This window comes from Schistocerca gregaria, unplaced genomic scaffold, assembly GCF_023897955.1.
Source record: "Schistocerca gregaria isolate iqSchGreg1 unplaced genomic scaffold, iqSchGreg1.2 ptg000199l, whole genome shotgun sequence".
Lineage (NCBI taxonomy): Eukaryota > Metazoa > Arthropoda > Insecta > Orthoptera > Acrididae > Schistocerca > Schistocerca gregaria.
The window spans coordinates 3,776,530-3,782,350 of NW_026061737.1; the positions used below are offsets into that span (position 1 = coordinate 3,776,530).

The following is a 5,821-nucleotide window of genomic DNA, read 5'->3' on the forward strand; positions in this document are numbered from 1 at the left end:
AAGGACATCACACACACCCATGCTCGAGGCAGGATTTGAACCTGCGACCGTAGCGGTCGCGTGGCTCCCGAATGAAGTTCCTACAACCGCTCGGCCACATCGGCCGGTCTATCATGTATTCTAGAAGAGCTGTACGGTCGTCAGTGGCGCCTGTTCTTTCTAGAACAGTTACTATCTTCATATCTATGGTTAAACGTCACCCAGCCATTGACCTTCGTCTGTGCGAATGCGCACAGGCTACCGGAAATCTTACGGGAATCGTCACCTTAGTGTGAGCCAGTAATGAGTGGATGGACAAATACCTATTAAGTACATTACGTAATCGGATTGTGGGCGGTTCGGGGTGTGAGTCTCACGGGAAGCGTGCGAGGGATAAATTCCTGCAGTCGTGCTGTTCATTTGTGCCCTCGATAGCTCAGATGGATTGAGCGTCTGCCTTGTAAGCAGGAGATCCTGGGTTCGAGTCCCAGTAGCGGCACACTTTTCAGCTGTCCCCATCGAAGTATATCAACAACACCTGTCGGCAGCTGAGGGTTTCAATTAATTATCAGTTGTGTAGGTGATTCGATGAACCCTTTGCCAGGCACTTAAATGTGTTTTGCAGGGTATCCATATAGATGTAGATGATAACTCGTCCCGTGTCGCACGTGCTCAAAATGATTCATACTGCAGAATGCATGCAAACATACTCACCGAAAATACGGACGAATATCAAGTGCAGGCTGCCGAGTGCTGCATATCCAGCTTTGACAGATCGGCTTTTCCTGCCAAGAAGAACAGGAAGTTGCTGTCTAGGAGCAATCAGAGGTAGAGGAAGGGTTGATAAATACTCCTTGACTTGCAGACTAAACGTAAATAACGAAAATACATTTTTGGTAAAAATTGGTCAAAACATAATCGGTTGCCCTCCGTATTGGATTAGCTGTTTTGAATATTGAAAATCTGACTTCAGATTCGTTTTCAGCGACATTAAAAATATATATGTAACACTCAGTTCATGCAAATCGAAGTAATAATATAACTAAATGTTTTCCCTAAACTTTGAACACATTTTTTTCGGGTAACTATTTTCTCAGAACGGCATGCAGCATAAATTAAAAGTGGTTCGTTCTCTTAACATCTACCTCTGACCCCTAAAAGTAAACACTTTTCTTAGGAACTTATAGCTATAATATGACATTTGTTAATATTAACTAATTTTTGTGTAGGCATAAGGAGTGAAACAAACCCTCAAAAATCGAACTCAAAGTTCGAATTAGCACTGTATCGTTAAATTTAAGGTTGTTTCATTGCGGTTAGGTATACGCTCCCATAAATTTTATGTTTTATCGACTGATGTTATCCATTTTCAATTTCAGAGGAATAATGTAGTATCAACTGATGTTACCCATTTTTGAATTCAGGTAACATATGAGGTGCCACACTGCACGCGCTCTGCGTACTCCAGTCTCGCAGGCCCTTGATCAAATCATAATTACGGGCGCCATTTTTTATTGAAAATCTAAAATTAAGCTCATAGTATTATCACTCGTAATTCCCAAACAGATCTTTCGAATGTATTTTCATTGTCTCAAAAAGAATTTCAAATGTACCCTTTTTTGCTCATTTGTATGAGAACCTGGCCGTAACGCCGGAATATAGTCACGAGATTTTTTTTCAGAGACGCTGTACGTTCGCGAGAAGACTTTCGTTCTGCGCGTGTCGAAGGACATTCCTCAGATATTACTGTGTGTGTGCTACTCAGTCGTGCCATTTAAGTGTACATCTTTGCATAGTTTTCCTTTCACGATGTAAACAGTGTTCCGCTCAGTTGCTAACTGGCCAGTGAGTGGTTCCGAAGGTATCGGATGTGCGGTGCGTTCGGTCTGCTAGGACAACAGCAGACTAGCGTGGTGCGATGGCAGAAGCAGACACTGAGGGAGCTAGCTGCTGGGACGCCAGCGAACAATTTATGCCAAGTAAGACGAAGAGGACTATTCCTATATTACGAGCCGTCTCAAAAGTGTTTACCATTGGTAAATCTTGCTGTTGAGTCTGACAAAACTGGCAGTTTTGCCTAGAGATACATTAGAGAGAGCTACAGGAAATCCCTCCACCCCCCTCAATGAATTTTTGGTTGTGATGACAGGCCGATTGGTAGTGTAGCCCGAGATCTAAGTTAGGTTGGAAGGTGGTAATTTGATTGAGAGTTGTTTACGCCAACGATTATGAATGCCGACTAAACGTTGTGCGAGCAGATTGCCCTGTAGCGTAGCCTAGCGTTTCCGTCCGCGCCACATTTAACACACTTTCTCTAACTGTGTACAAAAGTCTCACAACAGCCACGATAACTACGTTTCTGGTGGGGGGAGGGTAGAGTCCACTATGTAACTTTCACTGCAAATTTTAGTAACCGCATAAACTAACCGAAATAGAAGCTTAATTTTAACTATATTTCCTTTTGTGGGAAAATAATGGTTCTCCTCTTTCGGCAGCAACTGTAATATGTAAGCGACTTATTAGTTTTTTTTAACTCTGAATCATGATCTCAATAGACGCAGTGCTTTTTTTACGTTACTTGATTTGTGGTCTATAGTAAACAATGCAACGAATTGGTAAATTCTTTGAAGTTTGACGTGTGTTACATAGACGACGTCTGCAATGTTCGTAAGGCCAAGTTTGCATATATTCGGTGTCTGTTTTTTTGGCCATGTACTGTATAATTAAAGGGAGGAGGATTATGTTCAAGGAGCAGTGCATTAGCAGTCTATGGAGAAATTGAGAATTTGGATCTAAAGAACAGCATGCTCGGCAGTTCGTGCTATTCTGTTGACCACTGTGTAATTCGGACACAGTGATCATTGCCTCTCCCTCGTAACCAGGGGACTCGGGTGCTAATCCTGGTCTGGCACAAATTTTCAACAGTGCCCATTGACTAAAGTCTGTGCCCATTGTCAGCTAATGTCATTGTTTCGGTGTTAAATTGTATTTTGTTCACGATACGTAGTTTGGCTTTTTCATGGATAACAGCTTTGAAAAGCGTACAGGTTATATTGATATTTGCTCGTCGTTAGTCCAAGGCAACTATAGCGATTTATAAACACAGTTGTAGTTCGTATTAAGCCTACATACGTAATTGTGTCCTGTGTTTCTTTACCAAGAACTACTTCGTAAGTAATTCCCTGTAGTGGTATTTTGTTTTAGTATTTTGTTTAAATATTTATAGACTGCAGGCTTGGATGAAATATGAAACACATGTCCGAAGTTCCTGTTGATACTGCAGATACTGTTTCATCCGTACTAGGGGCCAAAACATTTCATCTAATACAGAAGGACACAATTTGTCTCGAGATTTAGCAATTTTTCGTAATAGAGGCCTTGCTTCGATATATTTTTCTCTAATTCTTGTTTGGTTTTAATCTTAAAACACACTAACTCTTCCACCACTTATTCGATATGTGGTTTTATCCATTTCGTAGCCTAGAGTTCCTAAACGGTCGATAATATTAATGATTTCCTTTCTCAATTATATTTTCTGTAAATCTCCTGTTTATGATTATTGCTAACATGTTTCACGTTCTCACTTTTATTATTTTTATTTTTCTAGTTTTGTGCCTTGTAGCCAAATTTTCTTTGAATCTGGTTTTTAATTCTGAAATAGTAACAGTTGAAGGTCAAGAGAAGATTGCGGTCTATTTGAGGAGAGTGGCTTGGAGATTTTTTATAACAGACGTATACAGGTCATGGGGATCCATTTACTTCGAGTGTGATGTAGCCCATTCTCTTGTCATGATCTCGGCTGTATCGTAGCACATTGTCTCGGTTAGGTTGGAGATTTCTGTTGAGAGTTGCCGAAGTCAACGAAAGTGATTACAAAGTAAAGACTGTGCTAACAGAACGATCTGTAGCGTAGTCTAACACGTTCTTTCTGTCCTTTTAAAGCCTCTTTTAATTAAAAATAACTAAAGCTGCAAGATACAATCACAAAAACTGTATTACGTAATAGAGTAATCCCAGACTATTGTTGTGTAAGTTGTGTGCGTAAACTATTTTTTTTGTCAGTGAATATACATTTTTTTACTCATTTGCTGGGTTTCAATTTTCCCCGTTTTCTGGCAAAAAACCTTTTCCTGTGAAGGGCCCATTAGCTTGTCGGTTATATTTGTGACTTTCTCGACGGTCAGTAATTTCCTGATAGTCCATCCACCGGCGTCATTGTTAACATCGGATATAGAGTTTAGTATTAGGAAGGCTAATATGAAGCTAATGCATAAGTAGGTCTAATAATTAATAAAAATAGGAATGCGGGTAAGCTACTACAAACAGCATAGTGAACGCATTGTTGTGGCCAAGATAGCCACGAATCCCACGCCTACCAAAGCCGTAAAAGTAGTCCGCAGATGATGAAGAAATTGATGAAATGTGTGATGAGATAAAGGAAATCATTCGGATAGTGATGGGAGATGAAAATTTAATATTAATGGGTGACTGGAATTCGACAGTAGGAAATGGAAGAAAAGGAAACCTAGTAGGTGAATATGGAATGGGGGTAAAAAATGAAAGAGGAAGCCGCCTGGTAGGTTTTTGCCCAGAGCATAACTTAATCATAGCTAACACTTGGTTCAAAAATCATGAAAGAAGATTGTATACGTGGAAGAGACCTGGAGATACTGCAATATTTCATATATATTATATAATGGTAAGACAGAGATTTAGGAACCAGATTTTAAATTGTAAGACATTTCCAGGGGCAAATGTGGACTCTGATCACAATATATTGATTATGAACTGTAGATTAAACTGAAGAAACTGGAAAAAGGTGGGAATTTAAGGAGATGGGACCTGAAAGAACTGACAGAATCAGAAGTTGTAGAGTGTTTCCGGAAGATCATTAGGGAACGATCTACGGGAATGGGGGAAAGTAATACAGTGTGATGAGGGATCTGAGTGGTGTACTGTCAAGGGGGAGGGGGTTCCTCAGGGATCAGTGTTGGGGCCGCTCCAGTTCCTTATTTATATAAATGATATGCCCTCAAGTATTATGGGTAACTCTAAAATATTTCTGTTTGCTGATGACACTAGCTTGGTAGTAAAGGATGTTGGGTGCAACATTGACTCCGTTTCAAGTAGTGCAGTACATGACCTCAGTCCATGGCTTGTAGAAAATAAACTAACGTTAAATCACAGTAAGCTTCAGTTTTTACATTTTCTAACACACAATTCAACAAAACCTGACGTTTTAATTTCACAGCATGGGCATATGATTGGTGAAACTGAACGGTTCACATTCCTAGGTGTTCAAATAAATAGTAAGATGTCGTGGAAAGCCCACGTTCAGGATCTTGTTCAAAGACTTAATACTGCCATTTTCACTATTGGAACGGTGCCGAAAGTGAGTGATACTTCGACAAGTAAATTAGTCTACTTTGCTTATTTCCATTCACTTATGTCGTATGGTATTATGTTTTTGGGTAACTCTTCCCATTCTAGATGGATATTTTTGGCTCAGAAACTGGAGGTTCGGGCAAAAAGTGGTGTGAGTTCACGAACCTCTTGTCGACTTCTGTTCAGGGAGTCTGGGTATTTTGACCTTGGCCTCTCAATATGTATATTCCTTATTGTCGTTTCTTGTTACCGATATTAGTTTATTTCCAACAATAAGCAGCTTTCACTCGGTTAATACTCGGGAGAAATCAAACCTCCATTTGGATCGGACTTCCTTAACTCTTGTGCAAAAATGTGTGAGTATACTGCTGCATCCATTTTCAATAAGCTGCCACTCGAATTCAAAAATCTTAGCTGTAATCCACGCGCTTTCAAATCGAAACTGGAGTGTTTCCTC

The 5,821-nt window shown here is 40.0% G+C and overlaps 1 non-coding gene across 1 annotated transcript; it reads left to right on the forward strand.

Annotated features, from left to right (window-relative positions):
* Positions 1-403: 403 nt before the first annotated feature.
* Trnat-ugu (transfer RNA threonine (anticodon UGU)) lies at positions 404-478 on the forward strand. Its single transcript has one exon. It is a non-coding gene; the product is annotated as a tRNA-Thr (tRNA).
* Positions 479-5,821: the final 5,343 nt, after the last annotated feature.